At 40.0% G+C, this 11,216-nt stretch overlaps 1 pseudogene; it reads left to right on the top strand.

The window, feature by feature from the left end:
• Positions 1–3,956: 3,956 nt before the first annotated feature.
• LOC119918716 lies at positions 3,957–5,897 on the top strand (annotated as a pseudogene).
• Positions 5,898–11,216: the final 5,319 nt, after the last annotated feature.

Genomic DNA, 11,216 nt, shown 5'->3' with positions numbered 1-11,216 from the left:
TTTTGTATTTTTATTGTATTGCTTTCTGTAAGGTGCCAACAAGAACGACAACAAAAGAATGGTTATTGTAAGGTACATCTGTTTTCAGGTAGCCCGTTTATTTACGTGTTACTTCTTGTCAATAGTATCAACAACACTCTGAGTCTGCAGTCGAGTCAGATTAAATCCAGATTGTTGAAGAATTATTGTGAGCCAGGTTCAGGTGTGATGAAGAAGTTTCGGACACTGATGAAGACAAAACATAGCACGGTTTATTGAGCCCGGCCGTTGTTTCTGTCTTCCTCCTAATGACTTTAACTGGCCTTAACCTATAATAACAAATCTCACCTAGGGCTCCCAGAGAACACTGATATCTGCTAGCCTGACACCTGTCTGCTACTACTGCTACTGTCTCTCCCTTATCAGTCTATCTCTCTAACAAGGACAGTTAACATGAGAGAAATAACTAGAGCTGGAAATTCAGTGAACACTTGTGGGGTCAGCTAATGACTGTAAAGTTAGACCTGTCTTATTTTTCCCTGTTACATCAATTAAGCCCCGTAAGAATATTCTTTAACACAAATGACCTCATGTGGTTGAAGTGAAACAGTTGTTTTCTGCTTAGTATTAAGTTAATAATAAAAGGCGCATAATTTTCCTTTTCTTTTACTGATCCTTATTATATCACACCTTAAATGATCTTATCTTGGCGTCTCCAAGCAGTTTCATTGATGTTGTACCTTCATCAGACAGCAGATGGAGCCATTTGCTTGTTAATGGTCAGAGTGAGTTCTTGAAACTTGATGTGAGGTTTAAAAGACTACACTGACAAATGAGCTCATTGAAAGGAACCATCATAAAATTAATTTATATATATTTTATACTGTGCCAGAGGAGGCACAGAACACAAAATCATGGTATTGCTGTAAACTGTGTTTGAATTTTATAGGAGTATTTGAGAAGTAGGTCTGTTTGATCTCCATACAGACTGTATAATGCGAGTAGAGCATGTGGGCTTATCGCAGATATTTTGGTATCGGTATATATGTTTGTCAGTAAGTAGTACGACTTATAGTAGGAAATTAGAAAAACATTTAGGGACAGGTGTTTCATTACATAGTCTATTGTTGTCTAAAATGAACTGATCAGTACATATATTGGTCATGCCATCTATTTATTGTTGCTATATCACTTGTAATTAAACTTCTCAAATGTTGATAATGGTAATGGCCTTAATAGTCTAATATTTGGAGAGGTATAAGGTTGAGATTTCATTTATTTTTATGGCTTAAAGTCTATTGCAAAAAAGCATTTTCTGAATCAGGTCTCTTCTCTCCGCTTCCTATCTTTGACAACCGGTCCTTTTACATGTTGTAAAGTAAATTTTTTTGTCTGCTAAAGCCACATCCTTCTGTATTGTCTTCCTATTTTAACTGTTGTGCTATTAATTGTATGAATTGAATTCTGTCTGTGCTAATTCTATGAAAATAACCTGCCTGCTTGTTAAATTTCTGTATCTCAAAGTGGTTGGTGATGAACTGAACAAACTATTGCTATCAAATGTCTCTTCTGTACATTGTGGTGCTAAAGACATTTCTGTAAACTGATAAACCATCTCTGATTATTTCCCCCTCCCTAAGGTTATAATTATAGGAATACAACTAGTGTTAACTTTCTCTATGTTATTAAATTTCTGTTTATTGTTAAAAACTCCTAATCTTTGTTTTTCTTTTCAATTCATGTAAAATCTACAGCGGGATCAGGAAGTATTCATGGCTGTAGTGCTAATATTACACAGCCTGACTTATTGGTTCAGACACATCTTGAAAACGCAGGTCTCACTTCTCTTGAGGCCTATATTTAAAAAAACAATTCATGCAGGAGGCTGGGTCCAGATTTGCCATGCATGGTCCTATATCTCTCTCTTATCTCTTTTAAATTAATGCTGATGGATCTGACTGTATATCTCAACCTTAAAAAAACAAATCATACTGTAATGTAGGCATGTGGTTCATTTACATTGTAATAATATTTCTTAACAAATAGACAGCTTATGAAATCCAAAGTGATCAATCAGAAAATGAGTACGTTTCTCGAGCTGCCACCGTTTTTCCAACTGGACTCCCTGCCAAGAGACCTGTCCTTATCTGACTCTGATTGGCCCTGAACTGACGGTATTAATCAAACCAACAATGGCAGCGAGTGTTACCCAATCAGAGGTAGAAAAGGAAAAGTATTCACAGAATGCGGTTTGGATGATTTGCATGGGATGCTGCAGTAAAGACAACTCGGAAATAAGGGACAAACCTATTTAGTTCTCAAATATGGGACGATTCCGTATTTTAAGGGACGGGTGGCAACCTCACTGGGCTTGCCGTTTTCTCTGCACACATGCACAACAAAATAACTTGAACTCTGTGAAACTCAAAGGTAAAGTAGGTTATGCAAGAAGCAGGTTAACACTCGGCCTATCTACCCTATGTACACCCGTTAACCCGTTTAAAGTAATTGCAAAGTTTTGTATAGCCTAGGACTACACAGTATACAGGTACTAGTCATACAATTAGAATATCATCAAACAGTTGATTTATTTCAGTAATTCCATTCAAAAAGTGAAACTTGGATATTATATTCATTCATTACACACAGACTGATATATTTCAAATGTTTATTTAATTTAATTGTGATGATTAGAACTGACAACTAATGAAAATCCAAAATTCAGTATCTCCGAAAATTAGAATATTACTTAAGACCAATAAAAAAAAAAGGATTTTTAGAAATGTTGGCCAACTGAAAAGTATGAACATGAAAAGTATGAGCATGTACAGCACTCAATACTTAGTTGGGGCTCCTTTTGCCTGAATTACTGCAGCAATGTGGCGTGGCATGGAGTCCATCAGTCTGTGGCACTGCTCAGGTGTTATGAGAGCCCAGGTTGCTCTGATAGTGGCCTTCAGCTCTTCTGCATTGTTGGGTCTGGCGTATCGCATCTTCCTCTTCACAATACCCCATAGATTTTCTACAGGGTTAAGGTCAGGCCAGTTTGCTGGCCAATTAAGAACAGGGATACCATGGTCCTTAAACCAGGTACTGGTAGCTTTGGCACTGTGTGCAGGTGCCAAGTCCTGTTGGAAAATGAAATCTGCATCTCCATAAAGTTGGTCAGCAGCAGGAAGCATGAAGTGCTCTAAAACTTCCTGGTAGACGGCTACGTTGACCTTGGACCTCAGAAAACACAGTGGACCAACACCAGCAGATGACATGGCACCCAAACCATCACTGACTGTGGAAACTTTACACTGGACTTCAAGCAATGTGGATTCTGTGCCTCTCCTCTCTTCCTCCAGACTCTGGGACCTTCATCTCCAAAGGAAATGCAATCCACTTTTTGTGAATCTCCCCCACATTTTTGATGTATGGGGTGATGTTCCTCCGTGGATATTTCCTGTGCCCAATGTGGACTTGAAGCTTCTAGAGAAGAAGAAAGAATGGAGTGAAAGTAATGTGGTTAATATTGGATATTTGGTTCAAGATCATGTGAAGAGGAATTATTATAATTATATGCTATTATTTACCTCTCATGTTTAGTCCCTGGATCTTTTGCTCCAGGGACTAAACATGAGAGGAACATCTTACCTGACAAGATATATGAATTAGGACGGGGATGGAATTTAGAAGGGATTTTAGGGATGAGAGAGGAAACTAGGGGGTGCTGCAAAGCTCTCTTTAATTTTCTCAAATCTACTGGACTATAACACATAGTCTTTCGTTTGTTTGTTTGACTGTTTGTTGAGTTTTCTATTTATTTATTTACATTTCTGATACACTGAACCTGTAACCTGAAGTACTAAAACCTTGATATTACACACTCTGGTGCAGTGAGTGGCGGTATGTACCTGAACAAGCTGGTTGCGACCCGCATAAAACCCAGAGAAGAAGAAGATGAAGATGATCACATTCTGATTAAGAAACGAGTCATTTCACTCGGGCTGTGACGGTCAAGTATACTGATCCACCGTTTTACAGCCGCTGTTTAGGCCGCTAATAAAAGTTACTTCCAAGGACGGGGCACTTCCTCTCGGATCGGAGGCATTGCGGGGCGACCCAGCCTACCAGTCACAGTTCTTACGGTCCGCGTGTAGTTACAATTTTGAGGTAGTGCAACTCAGGCTACGGCGTCGGGTACGGGGCTACGCCGTCAATTTGGTGCTGAAGTATGAATTGCATTTTCTACCTTACACCCCTCCTGTTCAACGCACAGAAAGAAATCCCCTCTGCAACAGATTCTTCGCTGGGACTCAGTCAGGATAATACCAGGGAAATGGATGCTTTCTATCCGGTGCGTGAGTTGTCTGGTAGTCCAGATCCATTTTTAGAAATAACACTATCAGACTTCCATGCTATGAATGAATTGAATTTGCAAAACATCAGGGACCTAGATTCTGAAGATTGGTTTGAGCAGAGTGGAAGTGATGGTGATGTCCTGATGGAAACAGAGCCATCTGTTCCAGCTGTGAACTGCTCAGTCACAAACACCCAGCCGACTCATCCTCCCCTCCAAACCTCCTCCAGCTGTTTGCGTCGTTCTCACAGCGTTCCCTCACTGAGTCTAACAACCTCCGCAAAGAACAAGACCTTCACCCGATCAAAGAGCTTACCTGACATGCTGTTCAAACCCAGCTGTGAGGAGTTCACCCCTGATATCACTGTTGATGAAAACGATGAAACCTACAGGTTCCAGTGCTCCTGCCAGGCCTGTACCAGTGCAGTGTGACAGGCCTGCTGTTCCACATGGAGGGAGAAGGGGACGTGGTTTACAGGATCGTCCCTGGAACAGGAGGCTACTGGCCCGACACCACAAGCAGCCTGCAGGACCCCTGTTTGACATCAAATGTCTGCAGCAGTCTGTGTGTCGGCTTCATCTCCCACACTGTGAGATCCGCTCCACAGGTGGAGGTGAGTTCTTGTCAGTCGCTCATGTGAACGACGAGGGCATCGAGTTTATCGGCCCTCAGAAGATCACAGAAACTCACGTTGTTATAAACATCACAGGGTTTTCTGGTTTCGGTAATGTCAAGGATGAAGACTCGCCGGCTGACCCGGTCCGAGCGCTGGTTCTGCTGTTCTACAGGCCCCCGGCTGATCCCGACGCTGAATCCCTCCTCAACGTGTTGCTGCTACCGAGGAACGTGGTGCGGGATGTGCTGCGCACCAGGAAGAAATTAGTGGAGATGAGAGCTACATAGAGACGTCCCCACACTGTAAACTGCAGCCAAAGCAGGAATACACACTGTCCACTTGTCCTGCAGAGGACTCAGTTCTAGTTCAACCAACAGAAGCAGAGTTTGACTGCGACAACTACGACAACTACTTCCCATCATTCCAGGTGATTTTAGAAACAATGAGGAAACACGTGAAGCTGTTTCTGAGAGACACCAACAGCTCCCACAGTGTCTGGGAAAGACGAGTTTGTCTCACTGGAGTAAAAAGGTCCTGTGGGCCGAGCGCTCTGAATCTCCTTCAGATAAGAGGCTGTTGGACATACGGAGCAGCTTCATCGAGGGGATATCAGGACCGGTTCTCACAAGTCTGCTGGACAAATGTTTGAGAAAACGGTGATAGCTGAAGCTGAGAGGGAGTCAGCGGACGAGATGCAGAACAGAAGAGACAAAGCTCGTTTTGTTATCGACACAGTGAGGAAGAAAGGTGAAGCTGCTAGTTCAGAGATGATTGAGTTCCTCTGTGAGGCCGACCCCTTCCTCTGTGAACATCTCGGCTTGATCTGAAGACAAATCAACAGGTGATGCAGAACATGTTGACCTGGTGGCCAGAAACTGATCATCCTGCATCTGTCACTGTTTTGATATTTCAGTGTCAAAGTACATTTCTCTTGTCTAAGACTGTTGACTTTTCTGGTAAAAAGTCTTTTCTTTTATTTGATTAAGATATGGGAACCTTGTGGTCTACTGAACATACAGTATATAGACAAATGTTTTGGGTCGCCTGCCTTTTCAGTCACATGAAGGTTAATGACGTCCCATTCTTAATCTGTAGGATTTAATAAGGAGTTGGCTCAGCTTCAACTCTTCTGGGAAGGCTGTCTACAAGGTTTAGGAGTGTGTTCATGGAAACTTTTGACCATTCTTCTAGAAGCCCATTTGTGAGGTCAGGCACAAATGTGGACAAGAAGGCCTGGCTCGCAGTCTCTGCTCTAATCCAACCCAAAGGTGGTCTATCGGGTTGGACCCCAACTAAGTACTGAGTGCTGTACATGCTCATACTTTTCATGTTCATACTTTCAGTTGGCCAACATTTCTAAAATCCTTTTTTGTATTGGTCTTAAGTAATATCTAATTTTCGGAGATACTGAATTTTGGATTTCAATAGTTGTCAGTTTTAATCATCACAATTAAATGAAATAAACATTTGAAATATATCAGTCTGTGTGTAATGAATGAATATAATGTTCACGTTTCACTTTTTGAATGGAATTACTGAAATAAATCAACTGTTTTACTTGTATTTTATACCTGATTGTTTGAATTTAGTCCACGTGTGTTGTTTGTGTGTTTTTATTTTACTTACACTTTATGTTTTATGCATTCTGTAAAGTCCCCAACAAGAACATTCAGTTGTCAGCTAACGTGGATCCAAATAAATCAATTAATTAAATTTAAATCAATTAATAATTAAATAAATATTATAATAACAACGAGCTGAACTTTTAAAGTAAAGCAGGTAAAATATCTGTTTTCAGGTAGCTGTTCATTTACTTTTTACTTATTGTCAATAACACTGCTGTAGTCGAGGCACTTTATTCCAGATTACTTCATATTCAGCTTGTTATTAAGTCAATAGGCTGATTAAAGGTGCTTAATTTCCCTCATGGGGATGAATAAACTCGTATCACCTTAGTTTCTCAAAACATTAATGTTCCTTCATCAGACAGCAGATAGAGCCATTTGCTTGGTCTTTACTGTCATGAAACATGATGTGGGACTGCTGTTAAAAAACTACACTACAATAAACACAATTAGAAGAGCCCTCACAAAACAATACATATAACACTAACATCCATATTTTATTTAAAAAATCGTTGTATTGCTGTAAACTATGTTTGGATGTTATCGCACACTATAAATGTATTTTATTTTGTTGTTAAAATGAGGCAAAATATGTTTCTTCACTTTGTGTATTGTTGTTTCCCACGAAACACGTTTTCAATACCAAATGTTTTCAATAAAAAAAACTTCAAAACTATCCTAATTATAAGTTGTTTGTCTGCTCTTTTGTTTTGTAAAACTTCAAGCTGAATTATTATTTATTAATATTATTAGTAGTAGTAGTTTTAGTAGTAGGCCTATTTAGGGTTTTTATTACCTTTTCATTATTCACTATTAATTTAATTTCACCATCTTTCCATATCTAATTGTTACATTTTAGAACCTGTTATTCTAAAAAAAAACCTTTAATAAAGAATGATGATTAGGTATTATTTTATTTTGTAGTTACCACGAAGCCATTTCCTGTTTCTGCCCGTTACTTTCCGGTTTCCTCCTATCTAACTCCCGGTAGCTTGTCGCGGACGGATCGGTCCCCGCGCAGCAGCATCCAGCCCTTCAGACCGCACGGAGAGCCGCGGACTGAGGCAGCAGATCCTCCGTCTCCTGCTAGATTTTCAGCCTTTGCACTTTGTTTTCAGGGTCGCAGGTAGAAGAGTGTCTCAGCGGGGACCTCTGGACGCTTCTGGACAACATTAATTAACTTCCATCTCCGGAAAACAAGTGGATTTTAACCCGCTGTGGAGCAGCGAGGAGGTTTGGAGGATGAACCCTCAGTGCGCCCGCTGTGGGAAGATCGTCTACCCGACGGAGAAAGTCAGCTGCCTGGACAAGGTGAGAGCAAACACGCAGAACCATCCAGGTGGTATTTACTCTGCACAAACCGGGTCTCAGGAACCGCTAAACCGGCGCAGATCAGAGGTCAAGCTGCAGGTGGATCACGTGATGTGTGGACGCAGGTGGAGGTGCACCAAACACACCTGCACTGGGCTTTAAACGTCCCACAGTGGATTATAGAGTATAGAGAAGAAAGGCGTTAAAGTTTCAGTTGAGAACTCTGGAAATGATGCAGATTGATTGATTGGCTGGTTAGTTGGTGTTGTATTTCTCTTTTTAAATATCCCTGAGATGTGTTGACAGTTGAACTGCACTGACCTTTAATTATGAATGATTTCTTCCAATAGTCTCTACTGTGCAGCACCAAAATAGATTGATTACAACAGAAACGGCACGTTGGCCTACTGATGACTTTCAGTCCTCTGATGATTGAACATGGACATATTTCATGATTAATTTAGTTAAATGTGTTGATGCATGGGAAGTTTATGTTTAATTTATTGGTTGGTAATGGTTTACTATAACTAACTATAAATATAAATCTGTTCCATGATTAAAGACACAATCATTTTGTAAGTAATCACAAACATCTTTGCCTTTTTATTCAAAAGTAAGTGTTGATTTTTGTGTTTGCACGGTAACACCTCTGTAATAGTCTGTTGCATAATGGTGATAAATTATTAATTTATCTTCTGCAGTCTCATGCTTCAGTGTCTGTCCTATGAGGCATCAGAGACACAACAGCATGTAGGCTGCTGCACATATCAGCTCCAACCTCTTATAATAAAAAGACTCCAATTTCACAGAGCTGTTAGAAAAGACTGTTTGTCGATGGTGAAGGTGAACAAAACATGTCAACATCCAACTTCATTGTTCAATATCTCTGAAATCAGTAGGATCCAGTTTAAAAAAACAAAAACAAAGATCACATTTATCTTCTGTCCTGTTTGGTTAAAGCTGACATGAATTGTTTAAAGAGAGAAAAGGGGTTTTAAAAGAGCCGAAACTGTGTGAGAGGCAGTGATTTATAGAGGACGAGGCTGGCAAAGAAACAAAGAAGTAAACAGAGAGAAAGTGAGAAAGAGAGTGTGAGGGCGAGAGAAAGTCCCTGCTGTCCTGTACAGAAGCCCTTTTAATCGGCCCTTAGGTGCCCACTCTCTTTTCCATTTTCACTACAAAGACATGAAAACCAAATTTCAAGTGAGAATAAAAGTTAACAAGAGAGAAGTGTTATTTTTCCAGATTTTCCAGTATTGTCTTTTATATTTTTTACTCCAAATTCCTGCAGAGTCTGCTGTTAAAATGAGACTTTGTGCCAATTACAGGCCATTGATTATATCCACATTGATTATAGTCACTTTAAGGTTTAAATATCGTGGAAAGGACATTGTTTTTGCATTTTCTGCATATCCCATGTATACTTTACATCAGAGGTTATTAAACCTTTTTCTCGTCAAGGACCCCTAAACTGACAATTAGACCAGGCACCCCTAAATTGATAAGATTTTGTCCCAGGTACCCACATCTGATTGGATTATTGTTTTTAGATGATTTATTTACCAAAATAGTTGTACCATATTTCATTGTGTTGCTAATGGATGGAATTATAGTAAAAATAAATGATTACACGTTTTGGTGAGAACCACTGCTGCACATCGCAGAGCGACAGTGCCAAAAATAAAAGTAAACTGGATGTTCACTTCGATGGAAAGCAATGGCTGAAACAGACATGCAAACTTTATATGGATGCATTTAAATTGCAAATGTGTACTGCACATGATTTGTAGGTGAGGTGCATAAACTTGTGAACACGCTGGGATAGTCTTTAAGGGAAAAACATTTACTAAACTCTGACGAAAAGTTCGACTGGCACTGGGTTTTTAAGGCCAATATTGATATTTAAACATTAAAAAAAGTATAATAATGATGCATCAGCAGGGATTTGTTTGTTTAACATCAACCTGACATGAACCTTTTTTTTGATGAGGATACCTTAAATTGTTAGGTTATAAAATAAAGACTTCTGATAAAGATGCTGTATGAACTTAGTAGGATTGATAGTAGATAAATAAACCTGTCGTTCCTGTCTGGTGGACAGTTTATGAAATGACCACATGGGCGGCCAATAAACTTACTATTGGTAGATATACAGTGTTTGCTAATACTAATATGTCTGTGATGACCTATTTTTTATTAGGTAGGTAGATTTTATTGTCACAATCCAACAAGTTGTGGAATGAACTTTTAAACTATTAAACTCTATTAAGTCCCATTGAGATTTAACAATCTCTGGCTAAGATAGTAACTGTACATTAAAAACACAAAGACAAACATACAATATGGGGTCGACCTGAATTATGTGCAGTTGTGTGTAAAACTTCTTGGTACAAGTTGTGAATTGGACACCCCTACACACTAGGGCTTTGCCATTGTGTAATTTCAATAATATTTAGATTAATTAATCAGCCCCAATACAAACTGTTTCTAAATGAGACTCCCTCCTCCAACTTATCCTCACTCTCTTGCTCTTTCGCTGCATTTAAGCACAGGATTAATACAGAAGGCATATGAGCATATTAACAACTCAAACACATAACTTAGCGCTGATTCACTCAAAGGATTTGAATAATCGTAATGCAGGACAGATGGACGGCGATCTGAACTGGAGACGGACTTAATTCAGTTTTGCTCTGCGGTCTGTCACATTTTGATCCGAACAAATGTCAGTTTTCGTCCAGCCTCCGTCTGGATTTATATTTAGTTCATGGAAGTTGCTTCCACTTGCTTGTGTAAACACTAGCTGTCAAACAGAAAATCACAGGAAGACGGTCCCGCCCATGCTCTTTGATTGACGGGCTGGTTAGTGAGAAGTGCAGCGCTGAGGCATCCTGAGCAGCGGAGGCGGACACAAAACAAAAAGTGGAGCTTCGAGGAAACAGCAGTTTGACGGAAAAATCACTTACTTGGTGTTTCCGAAGCTTTCAGCCTATCTCGTGGCCTTTCTCAGCACATGGAGTTGGTCTGTTGTCATGGAGACGGTTTAGTTGTCATCATGTGTAAGTGACAGTCAGGTGATAACCGGTTGTCGAAGAAATCAAAGCATCCAAGTGGGGTCCCTCAAACAGGACCCACCTGAGAAGAAGACTGGAGCTGAAACCTCGGGTCTGAAAGTGAAGCCAACGCTGAAGTTGCTGAAACCAGCAGGGGGCGACGCCGCTTGTTGCAAAAAGAAGTTTGATTGTATAGGTTATGAGAAAATGAAGCTACTTCTCAGCGGATTTATTCCTCAGTAAACACTTCCTGATGAGTTATGGCCTCAGTCGCTAGTTTCAAGTC

Source organism: Micropterus salmoides, unplaced genomic scaffold, assembly GCF_014851395.1.
Source record: "Micropterus salmoides isolate LMB-PRFRI ecotype aquatic unplaced genomic scaffold, ASM1485139v1 Ms_hic_scaffold_2378, whole genome shotgun sequence".
Taxonomy (NCBI): domain Eukaryota; kingdom Metazoa; phylum Chordata; class Actinopteri; order Centrarchiformes; family Centrarchidae; genus Micropterus; species Micropterus salmoides.
The sequence above is the reverse complement of the archived record's forward strand: the minus strand, read 5'-3'. Positions and strand labels throughout refer to the sequence as shown.